The 22458-nt window shown below is 48.5% G+C and overlaps 1 protein-coding gene across 1 annotated transcript in view; it reads left to right on the forward strand.

Moving 5' to 3' along the window:
- The window catches only part of ABR (ABR activator of RhoGEF and GTPase), a 132257-nt gene that overhangs the window by 2567 nt on the left and 107232 nt on the right, over positions 1–22458 (forward strand). The gene's annotated exons all lie outside the window — the stretch shown is intronic.

The following is a 22458-nucleotide window of genomic DNA, read 5'->3' on the forward strand; positions in this document are numbered from 1 at the left end:
AATGTAAGCAGATCAGATGGCAAGAGGTGGGAAGGGCCTCGGCAGGGGATCTTGAAGACTCGCTGCCGTTCAGAGCAGGCAACCCTGGCCTGGATGGGCAGAGAATCTGACCTGATAGTAAGGGGTGGGGAGAAGAACCCCCAGCTCAGCAGAAGACCTTTGCGAGAAGAAGGTCCCATGAACAAGGACCAGGTGGGAGGCGATTCAATTTCCATGCAACTTGGGAGTCTTCTGATGAAGTTGAGAGCTCAGAGATTCTGCAAAGTCAAGAGGAAGAACTTTCTGCACGGCTACGCTGTTTGCTCCCACCAGAGAGAGCGACAGGTTGCCCAAATCAGCAGCTTTGAAAGCGGGTTAAGGAAAGTCATGGAAGTTAAGGCTGTCGCTGGCCACAGGGCCCAATGGCTCTGTTCTCCATCCTCTGCTGGAGGCCGTCAATGCCTCTGAATGCCAGTTCTTGGAAACTGCAAGTGAAGAGAGTTCCTGCTGCCTTCAGGTCCTGCTTGCGGGATTCTGATCGGAGGCCCAGTGTTAGAAACTCAGGAGTATAAGCTAGGCACCAAGATCCCCAGATGGTAGAGCTGCCAGGCGCCATTCTGGCACCCAGGCATCTTCACACGGTCGCCAGCAGCCGATTGCCAGGTGCTGCAAAATACGCCTGGTTCATTTTGAACGTTGGCAATGGCAGGGGTGTGGAATTGCACCTGGCCGAATCCTTATTTTGCCCACCTGCTTGGGCCACTTTGGATGGGTGGTTAGTCGCCCGAGCTCACAACAGCGCCAGGCGACCCGTTTTCTTTTGCCTGTGCCGTTTGACTTCAGAAGGTCCCAGATTCACACTGGCGTGTCCAGAGAGACTCCCTGCCCAAAACTCCTGCTGGTTGCTGCCGGACAGAGTGGCCACTCTTGAGCCAAATGGGCCAGGAATGCATTTTCAGCTGCGTTGTTGGTCACGGGGTTATTGCTTGTTTGTGTGTGTGTGTGCGCACCTGTGCACACCTGGGGCTGTCTAGAGCAGCCGGATCATAGAATCGTAGGGTTATCGAGTTTGGCCCCCACTTCCCAAGGCTGTCCATTCCACTGTCAGGAGCTTCTTTCCTTGGGGCTGCGCTAGTTTCAGCTTCAACTTTGAAACCACAGGGACTAGCAGCTTAGCTCAACTTTTTTTGGAAAATCGTTTTTATTTGATCTTAGAAATATAAATTTATAACAATACCAAATACATATCCGTATATAGAGATTTCTCTGAATCGCCAGACATCCACTCCATGGGTCCTATTATCAACATTTAAAACTGCATATAATCTATATTTTGTATCTATCCATATTATCCATAGCATTTGTTACGTTACAAGTGAAATTAGAATCCTGCTAATGTTTCCATCTCCTAAATAGATTATAAATTTTTCCCTGTTCTTTCAAAAAGTTTTTCTCCTCTAGTTTTCTGGGATTTCCAGTCAGCTTTGCCATTTTTGACATAGTCCATCACTTTGGTTTGCCATTTCACTCTGGTTGTTGTTTAGTCGTGTCCGACTCTTTGTGACCCCCTGGACCAGAGCACGCCAGGCACTCCTGTCTTCCACTGCCTCCCGCAGTTTGGTCAAACTCATGCTGGTAGCTTCCAGAACACTGTCCCACCATCTCGTCCTCTGCCGTCCCCTTCTCCTTGTGCCCTCCATCTTTCCCAACATCAGGGTCTTTTCCAGGGAGTCTTCTCTTCTCATGAGGTGGCCAAAGTCTTGGAGCCTCAGCTTCAGGATCTGTCCTTCCAGTGAGCACTCAGGGCTGATTTCCTTCAGAATGGAGTGGTTTGATCTTCTTGCAGTCCATGCGACTCTCAAGAGTCTCTTCCAGCACCATAATTCAAAAGCATCACTTCTTCGGCGATCAGCCTTCTTGATGGTCCAGCTCTCACTTCCATACATCACTACTGGGAAAACCATAGCTTTAACTATACAGACCTTTGTTGGCAAGGTGTTGTCTCTGCTTTTTAAGATGCTCTCTAGGTTAGGGACTCTTTATTCTTTCCATCTCTGGGCTAGTAGCACCCGTGTGGCTGTTGTCGGATACATAAATGTAGCTCAGGTTTTTTTAAGGAAAGCTGAGATTCTCTCACGCGGCTTGGCCAATTCCCTCCCCACTTGGTTTTTTTTTTTTTGTGTGTGTGTGTGTGTGTGAAAGAGAGGGGAGCATGTTGCCCAACCCACCTAGTTCCTTTCCTAACCAGGAAGTTGCAGCTTTTATATTTTGTATTATCCTGGAGGAACTTGGGTGCATTTGAGCTGAATCTGGCCTTCGTGGGGAGAACTGCCTGTGACAGCTCTTTCTGAGGCAAGATGCTTGTCCAAAGGTCACGGTCCGCGTTGCCAAATTGATGGTGGTACAGCTGTGTCTTTTGCGAGTGAGGTTTTCCTCCAAGGCTGTTGACCTGTGTCCTATATAGTGATGCTTCCACGTGACACCCTCTTTTTTTCTTCCTTTCTTTAATTAGCTAAAAGCCCTCTTGGCAGGTTTGCTTCCTGCGGCAGTTCAGAGCCAAGCTCTGCTTAGGTTTCCACTGTGTTTGGCATCCTTTAGACCAGCCGTCACTAACCTGGCTCCTTCCAGATGCTTTAGACTACAGCTCCCAGCAGTGGCACCAACGGAGAGCCAGTGTGGTTAGAGCGCCGGACTAGAACCTGGGAGACCTGGGTTCAAATCTCCCCCTCTTGGCTATGAAGCTGACTGGGGTGACCTTGGGCCAGTCACTGTCTTCTCTCAGCCTTACCTATCTCGCAGGGTGGTTGTGAGGATTAATGGGAGAGAAGGAGGGAAAGCACCTACGTCACCTTGAGCTCCTATGGAGGCAATAAATAAAATATTATAGGACAGCAACACCTGGAGGGTCCTCCAGCCCTGATGATTGCATTTTCTGTCCAATTCTGAAACTTCCCTATCTCTAGCTGTTTTCAGGTTGCAAGAAAGGGCTGTGTCGCTCTTTTAAAAGACTAACCTCTCTTATTACGGCATAAGCTTATGCGGACTTCATCCGGCGAATGGGTCTGTATCTACCAGGGAACTCTGCTTCTGAGCGGCCAATATCAATACCATAAAGAATAATATTAGTTTATGTATATGGCAGGGGTGAGCAACATTTTCCCCTAGGCCACACCCTTAAGACCTTGCCATCCCTACTTTGCACCTTCCCTGAGTGTTTCTGCCGCTCCTTGAACTCTGATCATGCCTCTTGGCTTGCCTGGATGGGGGGGGGAGGTGGAAGTGTGAGTGTGTAAAAACTGGCCGGCATTGTTCCAATCGCTTTTGCCTCTGGCCCCACCCACCACTGAGGGCTGGACCTTAGAAGGTTCCCCAGGTGGAGGAATGTGGCCCCTGGGCTGCACACAGTTTCCCCACCCCATACATATATAATGTAGAGAGATAATTGATCAATCAACACACGCTTGAGTTGATTGTTCAGCAGATTAATCAACACACACTCGAGTTGATTAATCTGCAAGGCTCTGAGAGTCAAGGGTGCTGTCTTGCCTGGGGGGAAATTTGCAAAACATCCTTTCAGCTGGCCAAGGATTTCAGCTGGGGCTTTAGTTGCTCTGCAGACTGTGTGCGTTCCTGAGAGAGAGAGAGAGGGCTGTAGGTGGATCAGATGGCAATTTGTTATCTCCTCGGCTGCAGAAGGTCGGCAAGGAAACGGGTGATCTGATCGTGCTGGCGATCTTTTGCCTTGCCAGTAAAGCCACAGTTGACAATTTCCTGAGCTGGTACTGCTCTCTATTCCCCCCCCCCTTCATGGTCTGTTTTAATTGGCTTGTGATTTCTTTATTTTTAGTGCGCAAACCCAAAATTGAGGAGAGGCCTGCTAGACAGCAGATGGGGGGTGGGAAGTGTCAGAGATCTGCTGCTTTTGTCCTCTGCTTGCAGACTTCGCAGAGGCATCTGCCTGTCCTCTGTTGGAAACAGGATACTGGGCCGAGTGGGTTTTTAGCCCGATGCAGGGAAAGGCGAGGGGCAGGTTCTGCGCCGGTACTTCCGTTTCACCACCTGGGGGCGCATGGAGAGGCTTTGTTGCCTGGAAGGGCGGCAAGATCAGCTGGAAGATGCTCAAGAGCCTGACTTTGCCAGAGATCTCCTTGCCCCTTTGGCCACCCAGCTTGCTGGCTACCTCTGCAATGCTCAGCAGCTTTCTCCCAGTTGAAAAGAGCATCTTTGGGGTGTGGCCTGCTTGTTTTTTCTTCAAAACCAGAGGGACATTGTTAACGGAGAAATCCGAGGGCTCCCTTGGACAAAAAAACAAGGACACCAGCCAGGAATACCAGAGCAAAACAGCAGCCAGTAGGCTTGGTCTTGATTGAAGACTGTCGTGACAGGACTCCCACCTGCCACAAGGTGGAACAAGATGGAAGCCCCGAATAAAAGAGCCCCCAAACTTCTATTAGCTGCTAATCCCCATGTTACACCCCCCCAAACTACATCACTAATACATCAAGAAAGGGGAGGTCTGGTGGCAATAATCTGAGCATCCTGGACCCTGCCCCATGGTTCTCCTTGCCCTCCACCAAACACCCATCAAGTGGAACAAAATAGATATTTACATTTCCCTGTTTCCCAGCCAAGTTGATCACACCCTTTTGTCTTCATTGGGTTTGGTATTTCTGGAATGGCTACCTGTCTGGCACTCAGGTATCAGGATGCCAGGGTTTATCACTCAGGCAGAGGGGCTGCTGAGTAGCTGAGCTCACGCGTCTATATGAATTTCTGAAGTTTTCCCTGTGAGCCAGTACATAGATACATTTATCAGTGAATTCTTACATTTGGTATTGTGCAGCAAAGGCCCTTTGAATAGATAGGAAGAAGCTGTGATGAAGTGTTTTGTGGGGACAAATCACAAAAGTCACAAAAGTGATTGTGCTGATTTTGGTAGTGGGCTGCATGTGCATGATATCTGCTGGAGGGGCAACCCCCCCCCCAACCTATACATACATAAGCCTTGATGGCTTAATGCAGGCAAGCTAAACTGCAGCCCCTTTTTGATGCAGTTGGACTACAGCTCCCATTATCCCTGAGCGCTGGCCACACCAGCAGGGGCTGATGGGAACTGGAGTCCAACAAACCCAGGAACACTAGAACTGGTGGGTAACCATTCAAGCTGATTCGGGGCAGATTAAAGAAAGGTCATTTTTTTTTACGCAGCTCCTAGTTGAACTGTGGAACTCCCTGCCACAGGAGACAGCAATGGCCACCAACTTGGGTGCCTTTAAAAGAGGATTTGACAAATCCATGGAGGAGAAGAGGGCTATCGATGGCTACTAGCCGGAATGGCTCTGCTGTGTCTCCACGGTTGGGGGCATCTGTGCTTCTGAATAGCACTTGATGGAAACCTCAGGAAGGGGCGAGGGCTCTTGTGGTCCAGTTTTCCCACAGGAATCTGGCTGGCCATTGTGAGAAGAGGATGCTGGACTGGGTGGGACATTGGCCTTATCCTGCAGGGGGCAGAGGTTTCACCAGCAGCCCATTTTGTTGTAGGTTCAAGACTGGGGCAAAGTGACTTGAAATGCAACTTTGCTAGTGTAATGGGTATGAGTTACTCGTGTGTAAACTGGTGCCTTTCTTGGTTAATGTGCCTTGTTAAAACTTCCTGACTGCACAACCTCTTCTCATGGTGGCTGCCTCAGTCACTGGCAGAATCCGTCAGTGGGCGTTTCTTGAACCTCTTCCAACATAAAAGTTGTTTGATACCCAGTCTCCTCCTCCTCTTGCTGCGCGGGAGTCTTCTGCGCAGGGAAGGCGTGGGCTCTCCTCACTGATGTCCAGTGAAGAGTCCTGGAGCCCTCTCTCCAATTCCCCCCTTTGTCTGCCCCCCTTCATCCCTAGTGTTGCGCTGAATGGCTTCCCCCTCCACTGAGCTGTTTCTCCCCCTGCTGCTGGGACCTTCGCCAGCATAATCTGGGAGCCTCCCCTTCGCCTCTCGCTCCGATGTCAGTTCCCTGACATCCAGCATTAGAATTAAATAATTAAAATCAAGCGACCTAAGGGCTAGAATTCTGAGTGAGGGAGAGGGATACTTTCCAGCTTCAGAGTCGCATTGCTTGGGGGGGGGGGACTCGTGCCAGTAGTGGGCGGGGCCAGTGGCAAAAGTGGGTGGGGCATTGCATGTAAATACAGTACCTCAAGGACCGCCTCTCTCCATATGAACCTACCCAGACCCTGAGAACATCACCTGAGGCCCTTCTTGGTGTGCCCCTTCCACTAGAAGTCCGGAGGGTGGCAACACGAGAACGGGGCCTTTTCTGCAGTGGCTCCTCGTTTGTGGAATGCATTTCCCCAGGAAGGTTCGCCTGGTGCCTTCATTATACACCTTCAGGTGCCAGGCGACTGGTTCCTCTTCTGCCAGGCCTTTGGCTGATTGACATCCTATACACTTTTAGATGTGTCTTGGAAATGGAGGATTATTGGTTTGTTTAGTTTATTATTATTATTATGCATTTTGTGCTTTTAATTCTGTATTTTTACTTTATATACCACCCTGAGATCTACGGATGAAGGGCAAAGTATACAAATTTAATAAATAATATTTTCCACCTTGGCTTCTGCGCACGGACCCTCAAGCCCCTTTCTCTCTGCCTTACATCCAGATGAGGAAAAGGCAGGATCAGAGTTCGAGAACATGTAAAAACACTCCAGGAGGGTGCAGTCCCCCCACCCCCCAGCTGTTACAGTCGTACCTTGGAAGTCGAATGGAATCCGTTCCGGAAGTCCGTTCGACTTCCAAAATGTTTGGAAACCAAAGCGTGGCTTCTGATTGGCTGCAGGAAGCTTCTGCAGCCAATTGTGTCTGGAGGCGGTTGGAGGATGGATGGCGGCTAACAGATTGAGGTTGAATCCTGACAAGACAGAAGTACTGTTTTTTTGGGGGGACAGGGATCGGGCGGGTGTGGGGGACTCCCTGGTCCTGAATGGGATAACTGTGCCCCTGAAGGACCAGGTGTGCAGCCTGGGAGTCATTTTGGACTCACAGCTGTCCGTAAAAGCGCAGGTCAATTCTGTGTCCAGGGCAGCTGTTTATCAGCTCCATCTGGTACGCAGGATGAGACCCTCCCTGCCCACAGACTGTCTCGCCACAGTGGTGCATGCTCTAGTTATCTCCTGATTGGACTACTGCAATGCGCTCTACATGGGGCTACTTTTGAAGGTGACCCAGAAACTACAACTAATCCAGAATGCAGCAGCTAGACTGGTGATTGGGAGCGGCTGCCGAGACCATATAACACCGGTCTTGAAAGACCTACACTGGCTCCAAGTATGTTTCTGAGCACAATTCAAAGTGTTGGTGCTGACCTTTAAAGCCCTAAATGGCCTCAGTCCAGTATACCTGAAGGAGCATCTCTACCCCCATTATTCTACCTGGACACTGAGGTCCAGCGTTGAGGGCCTTCTGGCGGTTCCCTCGCTGCGAGAAGCCAAGTTACAGGGAACCAGGCAGAGGGCCTTCTCGGTAGTGGCACCCGCCCTGTGAAACGCCCTCGCACCAGATGTCAAAGAGAAAAACAAGTACCAGACTTTTAGAAGACGTCTGAAGGCAGCCCTCTTTAGGGAAGCTTTTAATGTTTAATAGGTTATTGTATTTTAATATTCTGTTGGAAGCCGCCCAGAGTGGCTGGGGAAACCCATCCAGATAGGTGGGGTATAAATAATAAATCATTGCTATTATTATTATTATTGTTATTATTATTATTATTATTATTATTATTATTATCGGAAGCCCCATTGGAATAGTTCGCAAACCGGAACAGTCACTTCCAGGTTTGTGGTGTTCAGGAGCCAAAACGTACGAGAACTAAGCTGTTTGAAAACCAAAGTACGACTGTTTATTGTTACTGAATCAGGGCTGGTGAGGGGTGTGTCCAGGGACCGGCTCAAAAGACCAGGATCCACATTCAGCCCCTGACCTGATTTAAAGGCCACGCAGTTCTTGCAGTGCGGGGTGGCGCTTGCTTGCCCAGGAATTCCTCCTTGAAGGCCTGCCCGCTTGCTCTCCACCCGTCCTTGGTGGAGCTGTGCCAATGCTGCCCTGGGGAGAGGCTGGCTACGCCTCTCCTGCCAAAGCAAACAGCCCTTCTTTATTGGGTGGCTTGGGCTGTTGACTCAGGGAAGGAGGAGCATGTCCTTTGGCAGGGAAGCCAAGCTGGGCTTCTTGCCTCTAGGGCAACACGGCAACTGCTACGCCCTGCGGGAGTGACATGCCTACCTGTGTGTTTTTCTCAAGCTTGAGCCAGGAGTGGCAGGGAGGCAGAGCCCTTGGGGAAGGGCTGTAGCATAGCGGTACAGCCCTCGCTTTTCATGCAGAAGACCCGGCAGCATCTCCGGGTCCTGGACAGCTGCTGCCAGTCAGTGTAGGCAATAGAATAAGAATACAGTGGTGCCCCGCAAGACGAATGCCTCGCAAGACGGAAAACCCGCTAGACAAAAGGGTTTTCCGTTTTTGAGCTGCTTCGCAAGACGATTTTCCCTATGGGCTTGCTTTGCAAGACGAAAACGTCTTGCGAGTGTTCCGATTTCCCCCCGCTCCCCCCCCTTTTTCTAAGCCGCTAAGCCGCTAATAGCCTTTTAGCCGCCAATCCGCTAAGCCTTTAAAAGCCGCTAAGCCTTTAATAGCCACTAAACCGCTAATAGCGCTAATCCGCTAAGACGCTAATAGGGTTGCTTCGCAAGACGAAAAAACCGCTAGACGAAGAGACTCAAGGAACGGATTAATTTCGTCTTGCGAGGCACCACTGTAAGAATATTTATATTTTTTTTATTTATACTCTGCCCATCTGGCTGGGTTTCTCCAGCCACTCTGGGCAAATTCCAACAAAATTTTAAAATACAGTAGCCTATTAAACATTAAATCTTCCCTGAACAGGGCTGCCTTCAGATGTCTTCTAAAAGTCTGGTAGTTGTTTTTCTCTTTGACATCTGGTGGGAGGGCGTTCCACAGGGCGGGTGCCACCACCAAGAAGGCCCTCTGCCTGGTTCCCTGTAGCTTTGCTTCTCGCAGTGAGGGAACCGCCAGAAGCCCCTCGGCGCTGGACCTCACTGTCCGGGCAGAACGATGGGGGTGGAGACACTCCTTCAGGTATAGAGGCCGTTTAGGCCTTTAAAGGTCAGCACCAACACTTTGAATTGTGCTCGGAAACATGCTCGGAAGCGATACTGAACTAGATGGACCCTTGCTATTTCAACCCCAAATTCAGAACCTTGAGGACTGGAAACTTGGTTTGTTTTTAGGGGAAGGGCAGTGGCTCAGTGGTAGAGCACCTAGGTTCAATCTCCAGCAGCTCTAGGTACGACTGGGAAGGGAACCCTGTCTGAAATCCTGGAGAGCTGCTGCCAGTCAGTGTGGACAGTATTGAACTAGATGGACCAGTGGTCTGACTTCCTATGTCGTGTGCCAGTTACTTTCTGTATTGGCCCCAAAGGATAGCAGATAAAAGATTTCCACCAGGGATGCTGCTGCAGTGGATTTTCCGCCTCCAAAGCGGGTTGGACTAGATGCCCTCTGAGGTCCTGTCCCGGGGGGTTGCCTCCTGGTTGGAGCAACTTGTGCAGAGTTGCGGCAGGCCGCCTCTTCTCTGAGGTCCTCATGCCAGCACGCGGAACGATCAGAGTGACAATGGACAAATTATCCCTGTCCCAGCAGAGATGGAGTGGCAGCAGACTAGAGCAGGCACTCTCGCAGAGTTGCAGCAGGTGAGCTCCTCTCTGGGTGCAGCCTTTGGGGCTCTGCCTTAAGTTACTTTTTTTTTTTAGGTGCGTGATTTTGAACATGGTGCTTTACAGGTGAATAGGAACGGTCTGGTTCCCTTTGACCTCTTGCTAAAGCAACTTCCTGGTGCGTGTGTGTGTGTGCATTTGTGTCCCCACTGTTTTAGTGTGTCATCCCTCAAAGGGGCTTCCAAGGGCCGGGATCTGTACAGTTTCCGGGGTTCAGTTTGGAGCACAAGGGACACGCCTAGAGTGCTGCCCTCCAGATTATAATTATTCCCATTTATTAAATTGTTATTATCGCCCTTCATCTGAAGATCGCACTGCAGTTCACAACGTAAGAATACAAAATGAGAGCTCAAAACACTTAATGGAACAATAACTCCCTTTCATCAAACACATTAGATTGTTTAATTAGCCAAAGACCTGGGAGAGGAGGAATGCTTTTGCCTGGCATCTAAAGGTATGGAGTGAAAGCGCCAGGGGAGCCTCTCTGGGGAGAACGTTCCACAAGCAGGGAGCCACCACAGAAAAGGCCCCGTTCTCGTGTTGCTGCCCCCTGGACTTCTCACACACAAAGAAGGACCCCAGATGATGATATCAGGGTCTGGGGGTGTTCAAAAGGAGAGAGGCGGTCCTTGAGGGATTCATAGAATCATAGAATCATAGAATCATAGAGTTGGAAGAGACCACAAGGGCCATCGAGTCCAACCCCCTGCCAAGCAGGAAACACCATCAGAGCGCTCCTGACATATGGTTGTCAAGCCTCTGCTTAAAGACCTCCAAAGTAGGAGACTCCACCACACTCCTTGGCAGCAAATTCCACTGTCGAACAGCTCTTACTGTCAGGAAGTTCTTCCGAATGTTTAGGTGGAATCTTCTTTCTTGTAGTTTGGATCCATTGCTCCGTGTCCGCTTCTCTGGAGCAGCAGAAAACAACCTTTCTCCCTCCTCTATGTGACATCCTTTTATATATTTGAACATGGCTATCATATCACCCCTTAACCTCCTCTTCTCCAGGCTAAACATGCCCAGCTCCCTTAGCCGTTCCTCATAAGGCATCGTTTCCAGGCCTTTGACCATTTTGGTTGCCCTCCTCTGGACACGTTCCAGTTTGTCAGTGTCCTTCTTGAATTGTGGTGCCCAGAACTGGACACAGTACTCCAGGTGTGGTCTGACCAGAGCAGAATACAAGTCCTGATTGCAAGTCCTGAGCCATTTAAAGCTTTATAGGTCAAAACCAGCACTTTGAATTGGACCCAGAAACCAACTGACAGCCAGTGCTGTTGGGCTTTAATTGTTGTTGTTTAGTCGTTTAGTCGTTTAGTGCCTCGTTGTGACCCCCTGGACCAGAGCATGCCAGGCACTCCTGTCTTCCACTGTCTCCTGCAGTTTGGTCAAACTCATGCTGGTAGCTTCGAGAACACTGTCCCACCATCTCGTCCTCTGTCGTCCCCTTCTCCTTGTGCCCTCCATCTTTCCCAACATCAGGGTCTTTTCCAGGGAGTCTTCTCTTCTCATGAGGTGGCCCAAGTCTTGGAGCCTCAGCTTCACGATCTGTCCTTCCAGTGAGCACTCAGGGCTGATTTCCTTCAGAATGGAGAGGTCGGATCTTCTTGCAGTCCATGGGCCCAGAAACCTGTTGGGCTAGGATAGACATTATGTTCTCAAACCTTCTAGCCCCGGTGAAGCTTCTGAACTGTCTTCAGAGGCAGCCCTACGTATAACGCATTGCACTAATCCAGGCTAGAGGTTACCAGAGCATAGATGGCAGAAGGAAGATTTCGTGGGACTCCTGGAGGGCAAGTCTGATGCTACTGAAGAACTCTTGCCTAAAAACTTCGGATGACTCATTGGTGATGCTCCTGTATACAGCATCTCCTCTCTGAGGCCGAGGGGGCAGCTTGCAACGCTTTCAGAGCTGCCAGTGCCTCTCTCAGGAAACGGTGGTCTCTGCACCTGCCTGGGAGCAGCGTCCCTGCGGTTTTGCTGCCTCGCCCCCCTCAAAAGGAAGCGAAAGCCTTTTGCCGATGGTAAAAGCAGAAACGAGCTCCTGGAGGGCCGGGAAGGATGCTGTCTCATTTATCAAAACGATGATTATTATCTATTGCTTTTTTCAGATAAAAAAAGAAAAGAAAGCAAGTTGCAAGAAACGTCTATTAAAAGCAAGTGCAAAAAGCAGTGTAAAACACACCATAGGAAGAGCCTGCCAGATCAGGCCGGTTTCCCACCTGTTCCAGCTTCCTGTCTCCACAGTGGGCAAATTATTATTATTATTATTATTATTATTATTATTATTATTAATAATTATTTGTACCCTGCCCATCTGGCTGGGTCTCCCCAGCCACTCTGGGCGGCTTCCAACAAAGATTAAAAATACATTAAAATGTCACACATTAAAAACTTCCCTTCAGTCCCTAAGAACCTAGGAACCTAGATAGACTGTCTCTGGGCATGGAGGTTCCATCAGAGGAGCTCTGTAGCTGGATCAGGCCAATGGCCCATTTAGGCCAACATCCTGTTCCCACAGAGGCACCAAAGGAAATCCCACAAGCAGGATCCAAGCCGCCCTCTCCCCTCCTGAGGTTTCCAGGAACTGGGATTCAGTCTGTTACGCATTGTTGTGTGTTTCTCTTGCAAAACGCCCTGTGATCTTCAGCCGCTCTCCCCTCCTGCTCCTCGCCTTTGATAGCCCTCTCTTCCATGAAGTTGCCCATCTAAGTTTGGGGCCGCCACAGTCTCCCACGGGAGCGAGTAATAGACATATATCAAAAAGCAGATCCGACAGCCCCAGCCCATCAGAAACTCCCAAGAGGGTGCAAAGGGGGGCCAGTGAAGGGTGTAGCTTGGGGAGGAAGGGAGTCCCAGGGGCCTGACAGAAGGGCCTTAAGGGCCGCACTTGGCCCTGGGCCCAAGGCAGCTCAGAGACCCGCAAAAGTCTCGCGTCAAGTTTCAAGATGTTGGTTTTTAAAAAAGTGTTATTTAGAGCATGCAAAAGTTCCTGGGCACACATTTTTTGCGTGTTTGGCCTAGGAGCCAAAGCTAGAAACTGGGGGAAAAAGAGAACAGCAACCTTAAAAAATAATAAGAGTTTTTAAAGCAGGGTTTAAATGCATGATGGGGATACGTTTGGGCCGGTTCTTCGTAGCCTGGACTTTCAGAGAAACCTAGCCCCCACTTTTTTTGGAAGGCACAGACTCCCTTTTGGTGGCAATGTGACAGGCATCCATTCAACCTTTTTCTCCCTGGAGAAGGCTGGACCCATCTAAAAACTATTGCATGGATCCCATTGGGCCACAAGGTGGCAGCCTGGAGCTTGTTAAGGGCAGAGAGGCCAGAGAGCTTCTCAAAAGTAACAATATATAATTTTACCGGACTGGACCTGTCCTTGGTGGCTTCCATTTCTGCGTTCTCGTTCCCCCACCAGTAATTGCCTGGGCTTTGGGGACTTTGTGGTAAAGAAGGGAAGGAGAGGATGGACTCTCTCTGTGTGTGTGTGCATTTTCTCGGTTCTTATTTTATTAGAGGTTTGCCGTCCATCGATTAGCTGTCTCTCCCCTCTGTCTTTGCCGCAGCAATAAGAGTTTTGTCTTGGCCCTAGAACTGACCTCTGAAAGGCAGAAGGCAGAGCTGAAGTGGAAAGCCTCCTGAGCATGCACAGAGGGTGTTAACAACAACAACAACAACAACAACAACAACAACAACAACAACAATAATAATAATAATTTATTATTTTTAAAAAAATAATATTTATTGCTTTTCCAACAATTTAAACACTACAAAAAAGGGACAATACAATACAATGCAAAAATACTACATAACACTAACACATAACACTAACACATTGAACTAACAAAACAAAACAAAACAAAACAAAAACAGTTTAAAACACATCAAATAATTTCAATATCTTATCTTTCATTCACTTATTTCAACGACCTCCTCACACCTCCCTTTTTGTATTCCACTTCTGTTAATTGTTTCAGCAATTCCTTTCCATCTTCCTCTGTTTTCTATCCTATAATTATCTTAACACATTCTAACCTTATTTTTTCCTTTAACACTCTATTAATCTATTTATACTTAATTCCTTATAACATTTCAGCCAAAGCCATATAACTTCATTCCAACATTGTTCTAACATTCATTAATTTTACAGTATTTCTGTAAATAGTCTTTAAACTTTTTCCAGTCTTCTTCCACCGACTCTTCTCCCTGGTCTCGGATTCTGCCAGTCATTTCCGCCAGTTCCATATAGTCCATCAACTTCATCTGCCATTCTTCCCGGGTGGGTAAATCTTGTGTCTTCCAATACTTCGCGATGAGTATTCTTGCTGCTGTTGTTGCATACATAAAAAAAGTTCTATCCTTCTTTGGCACCAATTGGCCGACCATGCCCAGGAGAAAGGCCTCTGGTTTCTTCAGGAAGGTATATTTGAATACCTTTTTCATTTCGTTATAAATCATCTCCCAGAATGTCTTAATCCTTGGGCATGTCCACCAAAGGTGAAAGAATGTACCTTCAGTCTCATTACATTTCCAACATTTATTGTCAGGCAGATGATAAATTTTTGCAAGCTTGACTGGTGTCATGTACCACCTATAAATAAATCATTTTCATTTAATAATAATAATAATAATAATAATAATAATAATAATAATAATAATAATAATTTATTTGTACCCCGCCCATCTGGCCTGGTTTCCCCAGCCACTCTGGGCGGCTTCCATAGAAACCAAAAATACACTAAAATATCACAGATTAAAAACTTCCCTGAACAGGAAGAGAGAGCCAGGGTTAGAAATCTCCACCTGGCTGGCCCCTCCAGCCTTCTTAAACAGGTAAACAGAAGAACTTATTTTTGCATTTGTACCCCAGGAGTATGTGGTTCATCCCCTTCCACAGTTAATCCTTACAACGACCCTGCAGGGTAGGTGAAGAGGCTGCGACTGACCCCAGGCTCACTCAGTGAGCTTTGTGACTGAACGGGGATTCGAACTCTGATATCCCAGGTGCCGGTGCAGAACTCTTAACCACTACACCACACTGGCTTCCTATTGTACTTCTCTTATAGGGCAGCTGTATAAATTAAGTAGGTAAATAAATACAGCGGCACCTTGGTTCTCAAACTTAATCCTTTCCAGAAGTCCGTTCCAAAACCAAGGCACGCTTTCTCATAGAAAGTCATGCAAAATGGGTTAATCCGTTCCAGAGTTTTAAAAACAACCCCTAAAACAGAAATTTAACATGAATTTTACTATATTAATGAGACCATGGATCCATAAAATGAAAGCAATAAACAGTGTGCTGCAGTCACACAATCAATCAATCAATCAATCAATCAGTGGCTGAACTGGGTTCCACACAGTCACAAGAACAAAACAAAAAGAGCCACCAAAACAGAACAAAAATAACAAAATCAGAGAGACCTCAGCGTAAAACTCAAAATGGAAGTGTGGCATTCACATCAGTAGCGTAAAACTCAAAACAGAGTATGTTTGGCTTCCGAAAAAATTCACAAACCAGAACACTTACCTCTGGGTTTGCAGTGTTTGGGTTCCAAGTTGCTTGAGTACCAAGGCGTTTGAGAGCCAAGGTACCACTGTATGGGGAAAGCAAAATGTCACTTGGAAGAAACCTGGGACCTTCTGCATACAAAACAGGGTTTGCACCCCTGAGCTATGGCTCCCCCCCTAAAAGCAAAGCCAGGATTCCAGTCCTCATGGTTCTGAGTCAATGGCTGAACAGGAAATGCTGTTGGTCCTTCCAGCTCAGTACTAGCAGCACTGACTGGCAGCATCCCTCCAGGGTTTCAGCAGGAGCCTTTCCCAGCCCTGCTTGGCATGCAAAGCTGCCACGGCTTTTTGCTCCCGTCCTTCTGCACTGACGTGAGTGGGCAAAGGAAGAACTCCGCCTTCTATCTGGAGTCAAGCCAGAGCCCATCTTGTCTGATCCTGCTTTCCCCACAGAGAAAAAATCGGGTTCCTGCTGCTGACGCAGGACGGGGCTGTAGCTTGGGGGTCAAGCACATTCTTTGCAAGCAGAAGAGCCTCCGTCCCAGGCTGGCTCACTAAATCTGAAAAGTCCATAAAAGCAATTGGACGCAACACAGCAAAACGGCCTTCGCCAAGCCGACGCCCCCCAGATGTTTTGACCTACAACTCCCAAAGCATCTGGAAGGTATCAGTTTGGCAGAAGCTGCAGGGACATAATTGCAGGCTGGCATTTTTGCATTAAACTTCACAATGTCCCCGGCCGAAAGTAGCTGCTCTCCTTAAAGTGTGGATGAATTTTATTTCTTTTCTTTTATCAAACATATATACCGCTTGATTGTAAATAAAGAAAATCCCAAACCCAGCAACCTCAAAGCAGTTTGTGGAAAGAATAAGACAATGAAATTATTAGTTTAGAAAAGCAGTTAAAAGCAACTATTCAAGCCTATGGAGACTTGTAGAATGTTGGTGTGCTTTTTAATCTGTTTTTGTTGTATTCCTCTTTTTAACGTTTCAAGGTGATCTTGCAGGTAGACTGGTCCTAGGCTGTTAAGAGCCTTATATCCCAATGGGAACACTTTGGACTTGGTCTCTGAGCAGAGTTGTGATATGCTGACAGCTCTCACTCTATTATTATTATTATTATTTATTATTATTTTATTATTCACTAATTTCTTCTTCAATTCATTAGTCTCTTGACCCCTAAGGAGCCTCCAAGCATCTTCCAAAAATGCGGAAATTGGGGAAATAAACTTATGTACCCCATCTCAGTCGGTAGAGCCTGAGGCTCTTCATCTCAAGGTTGTGGGTTCGAGCCCCACATTGGGCAAAAGGTTCCTGCATTTCAGCGGGTTAGACTAGATGACCCTCGGGGTCCCTTCCAATTCTATGATTGAGCTTCCTGGATTATATTGGGCCAGTTGCCTGCTGTCTCCTCCCTCTCAACTTAGCCTTCCTCGGAGGGTTGTTGTGAGGATAAGTGGGGTTTTTTTGGGTGCCCCCCCCGCCTGCCACCTTGAGTGCCTTGCAGTCAACTGATGGGCATGTTAGAATTAACCCCCGAAAAGAAACGAATGCGGATGAATGTGTGAATCTGCCTTTATTTCTGTCGTCTCTTGAGGATGAGGGTGGCATTTGTTTGTGTTTGTATACAGGCAACCACCACCATCATCATCACCACTTTTAATTTGTATACTGTACCGCCTTTCTATCTTACAATACTCAAGCTGAAGAAACAAAGAATGTACAGCTATAACAATCTACAGTGGCACCTCGGGTTAAGTACTTAATTCGTTCCGGAGGTCCGTTCTTAACCTGAAACTGTTCTTAACCTGAAGCACCACTTTAGCTAATGGGGCCTCCTGCCGCCGTGGTGCCGCCGGAGCACGATTTCTGTTCTCATTCTGAAGCAAAGTTCTGAACCTGAAGCACTATTTCTGGGTTAGCGGAGTCTGTAACCTGAAGCGTATGTAACCTGAAGCGTATGTAACCTGAGGTACCACTGTAATGCAATACAAAATGTGATAGTAAAACAGCTTTAAAATAAGCAATCTACATTCAACTATCATCAGAATAGTATAGAATAATAATATCAGCATATAAAAATTACCGTATTTTTCGCCCTATAGGACGCACCGTCCCATAAGGCGCACCTAGGTTTTTTTTGGGGGGGGAATAAAGGGAAAAAAATTATTCCTCCCCCCAGGCGAGGGGCTGGGGTGGGGGAAGCCCCCAGAACAGGCAACTCTCCGCAAGCAGCGGGAGCCCAGCACAGGGATTCCGCGCCTTGTGGAGAGGTGCGGGAAGCCTAGAGAGCGAGAGGGGTTGGTGCGCACCGACCCCTTTCACTCTCCAGGCTTCAGCGAAAGCCTGCATTCACCCCATAGGACGCACACACATTTCCCCTTCATTTTTGGAGGGGGAAAAGTGTGTCCTATGGGGTGAAAAATACGGTAAACAGAAACCCACTCTTAACAATTACAGTGGTGCCTCGCAAGACGAAATTAATTCGTTCCGCAAGTTTTTTCTTCTTGCGAGTTTCTCGTCTTGCGAAGCACGGTTTCCCATAAGAATGCATTGAAAATCAATCAATGCGTTCCTATGGAGACCGTCTGGGGACAGAGGGGAAGCGCCGCTCTGTCCCCTCTTTTGAAGCAAGGGGCGGAGAGGAGAAGATCGCTTCTCCCCGTTGCCGCCCCTTGCTTCAAAAGAGGTCCGGGGACAGCGGGGAAGACGCGCTGCGCTTCCCGCTGTCCCCGGAGCTTGCGGGGCAAGCTTTGTTTTGCGAAGCAAGCCCATAGGGAAATTCGTCTTGCGAAGCAACTCGAAAACGAAAAAACCTTTCGTTTTGCAAGTTTTTCGTCTCGTGAGGCGTTCGTCTTGCGGGGCACCACTGTACAATAAATAATTTCGAAACTGCAATCAATAAAACAACGGCAAGCCACGGTGCATAAAATAATACAATACAAATTGAGAAGCAGAGACTGGAGGGTGGGGTACGGCAGGTGGAAGCAGAGAGAGTAAAGACACGGTCCTGATCTGTCTCCTTTGTGCAGGCATCTTTGGGTGCTAATTATGGCACGTTCTCCCCCCTGCCTTTTCCCACCTTCTGCTGGTGATTCATTGCCACCCCTCCCTCGTGACTCACTCGGAGGGTGTCGAGAGGCACTGCCAGTCAGGAAGTGAGGTGGCAGAGGAGTGGGGTGGGGGAGAGAGATCACTCTTGGGAGACTTAAGAGTCAGGGAGCCGGCAGTTTTCATAGAATTGTAGAGTTGGAAGGGACCCCCTGGGGCCATCTAGTCCAACCCCCCGCAACGCAGGAATCTCAACTCAAGCATCCAGGACAATCCAACCAGCGCTTAAAAACCTCCAAGGAGAGAGAGTCCACAACCTCCTGAGGGAGTCCATTCCGCTGTCAAACTGCTCTTATTGTCAGAAAGTTCTTCCTGACAATAAGTCGGAATCTCCTTTCTTGTCACGTGAAGCTATGGGTTCGAGTCCTGCCCTCCAGGAGACAACAAGCTTGGTGGATCCAAATCTTTTGCCGTTCTCCCTTATCTCCTGGTTTCGGATCCACATTTTTGGATGCCTCCTGCTCCTCAAGGATCAAGGCACCATTGGGTAGATCTATTCCAATAATAATAATCCCTTTTTTATGATAATTTTTATTAGTTTTCTGATATTGTAAAATCCTAATATTTTGCCATTCTCAAACGTCGTTTGGCATGAAATCTTTTGATAAAGGGTGGTATAGAAATTGAATAAGTACTAATACAGTGGCACCTCGGGTTACATACGCTTCAGGTTACAGACTCCGCTAACCTAGAAATATTACCTTGGGTTAAGAACTTTGCTTCAGGATGAGAACAGAAATCGTGCTCTGGCGGTGCGGCAGCAGCAGGAGGCCCCATTAGCGAAAGTGGCGCTTCAGGTTAAGAACAGTTTCAGGTTAAGAACGGACCTCCGGAACGAATTAAGTGCTTAACCCGAGGTACCACTGTAATAATACAATAATAATAATTTATAGATCTATGTTATTGATTATTACTTATATATTGCAATTGCACCCCTGTTTTGGTCTCCCCCCTCCCCATTTGGTCCTCTCAACAACTCTGTGAGGTCAGTTAGGCCGCGAAGGATAGGGACTGACCTGAGGCTGCATCCAGTGAGCTCCATGGCTAAGCGGGGATTTGAACCTTCGTCTCCTGGGTCCTAGTCCAGGACTCTAACCACTGCACCACCCTGACTCAGGTTCTCTCCCCAAGCCTTGCAACCCAAAGCTGCTCTGTCGAGGTGTCTTGGTTTGATCACTTGCTCTGGTATAATAATATCCTCTAAATCTGACTTTGCCATTTCAAGGGGACATCACCGGGGGGTGTGTGTGTTATTTTTAATCTTTGTTTTAATGTATTTTTAATCTTTGTTGGAAGCCGCCCAGAGTGGCTGGGGAACCCCAGCCAGATGGGTGGGGTACAAATAATATATTATTATTATTATTATTATTATTATTATTATTATTATTATTATTATTATATTTTGAAAAGGGAGTCAGTGTCCCAGGACTGCTGGGATTCCTGCCTGCCTGCCATTTTATCTTTGGATAAGCATTTGTGTGGGCTTGTAGGAAAAGCTCCTTGGCCGGTAGGCAGCCCATGATAGTGATGCTTGAAATCCCCAGGAACAGGGGTCACCAACCAGGTGCCCACAGGCACTGTGGCGCCCATGAGGGCTTCCCTGGGTGCTCCTGGGCAGGTGTTCCAACTCTTGAGCTTTCATAGGAAAAGGAAGGGAAAGTTGCTAGTCCCAGAAAAAAGCTTTTCCTTCCTTCGCGGTTTTTAATCAGAGGTTGGCATGGCCCTCTGTCGGGGATACTTGGGTTGAGATTCCTGCATTGCAGGGGGTTGGACTGGATGACCGCCAGGGGTCCCTTTCCAACTTTCCAACTCTACCTTCTATCCTTGCTGCAAATATCCTGCTGGTATTCCCCGAGACGTCGGCCTGGGTGGGAGATGCAGAGGCAAAGGTGGGGGGGTGGGAGCAGCCCCATGCCGGCGCTTTGCCTCCAGCACGGACCAGCCAACAGCGCTCTCATCAAGGGCAGCCTCCGCGCCGCAACGCTTGGCCGACACTGTGACATATTGGGGTTGATGGCTCCCTGGCGCTTGCGTTTCCTTGGGCTAAACGTAGAGATGGGGGTGGGGGGGAGAGAGAGCGGAGCCGACCTCCTCCTGGCTCCTGGTCTGTTGCCACGGCGGGTGTGGCGTCTCCATGTTGAACGGCGAAAGCTGCTTATGCCAGGGTTCGCTGAATCGGTCCCATCAAGGCCAGTGTGGTCTGCTCTGACTGGCAGCTGCTCTCTGGGGCCCCAAACAGAGACTCCCTTACTGGAGACCCTTGTCTAGGTGGAGATCAAAGTTGGGGGCCTTCTGCATGCCAAACAGCTGCCCTGGGTGCCAGATTCTGTTCTCTGCCCACCAGGGGAGAGAAAACATGGGTGGCTTGGGAAAGGCAGAAATGCGGTTTGGTATTCGGGTGTTTTAAAAATTCATTTTAATTTTAAATGAGTTCAGGGTGGTACGTATGTGGTCTTTCTCCTCTCCTTATTTGATTCTCACAACAACTTTGTGAGGTAGGTTAGGCTGAGAGTCTGTGACAGGCCCAAAGCCACACACCCTCTGATAGTTTCATGGCCGAGTGGGGAATTTGAACCCAGGCCTCCCAGGGCCTAGCCTGATGCTCTAACCTCTACACCACACTGGCGTTGAGACCCCGCTGGGCTGCATCAGGCCACAGCTCCATAGCAGGGCACGCAGAAGGTCCCAGGTTCAATTAAGTCTGTATGGACACCATAGATTTAAAGCACAAACCTAGACAGCATCTTAAAAAGCAGAGACATCACCTTGCCAACAAAGGTCTGTATAGTCAAAGCTATGGTTTTCCCAGTAGTAATGTATGGAAGTGAGAGTTGGACCATCAAGAAGGCTGATCGCCAAAGAATGGATGCTTTTGAATTCTGGTGCTGGAAGAGACTCTTGAGAGTCCCATGGACTGCAAGAAGATCAAACCTCTCCATTCTGAAGGAAATCAGCCCTGAGTGCTCACTGGAAGGACAGATCGTGAAGCTGAGGCTCCAAGACTTTGGCCACCTCGTGAGAAGAGAAGACTCCCTGGAAAAGACCCTGATGTTGGGAAAGATGGAGGGCACAAGGAGAAGGGGACGGCAGAGGACGAGATGGTGGGACAGTGTTCTCAAAGCTACCAGCCTGAGTTTGACCAAACTGCGGGAGGCAGTGGAAGACAGGAGGGCCTGGTGTGCTCTGGTCCAGGGGGTCACGAAGAGGCGGACACGACTAAACAGCTAAACAACAACAGCGACGTCCTCACCCTAAGGAATCCTGGGAACTGTGGTTCAAGGGTGCTGAGACTGTACTCAGCCATTAAGGCCAGAGGCCAGGGGTGATGGGAGTTATAGTTCATCCACCTCTGCACCCACAGGGTTCCCTGCCCTGTAGCCAAGGAGTTTGTTCAGCAAAGTGGATTTTCTTCATCGAAAGCTGGGATGAGGAACCCTGGCCATTTTCCGAGGACTTGACAGACTCCAACTCCCATCTGCCCTGTGAGCCAGAATGGTCCGCAGCCAGAGAGGATGATGGGAGTTGTAGTTCAGGAGCATCAGGACGGCCACAGAACGGCTACTCCTGCTACCCATCAGGATAGCTCAGGCGGAGAACACCTGGGTTTCATTATACATGGTGGAGTCTCCAGAGATAGAGGCAGTCTACCTCTGAGCTCCACATGTTGGGGATGAGCTCCAAGGGAGGGTTTGCTGCTTTTCTGCCTGAGGCAGTGAGTTTTCCTCAGCCCAACCTCGGGATGCCTTCAGGGATCAAACCTGGAACAGGTCTTATCCTTCCCCAAAGTGCAAGTTAAGATTCTAGCCCTCATGATTCTGAATACAGGGTTGAAATAGGAGCAGAGGAAGCTGTCTTCTACGGAGTCATATTTCAGGGTTCTCTACTCTGGCTGGCAGCGGCTCCCTGGGGTCGGGGGGGGGGGTCTCTTAGCCCCACTGGGAGCTGAAGCTGGAACCTTCTGCATGCATAGTAGCTGCTCTCCCACTGAACTCCCCAGAAAAATAAAATAAAAATCTAGTTTTCAAAGTTCTCAATTAAGGCTGGGTTTCAGTAGACTGAGGCAATGGTCCATCTAGCTCAATATTGTCA

Source organism: Podarcis vaucheri (assembly GCF_965113315.1).
Source record: "Podarcis vaucheri genome assembly, chromosome: 15".
NCBI classification, from domain to species: Eukaryota; Metazoa; Chordata; class Lepidosauria; order Squamata; family Lacertidae; genus Podarcis; species Podarcis vaucheri.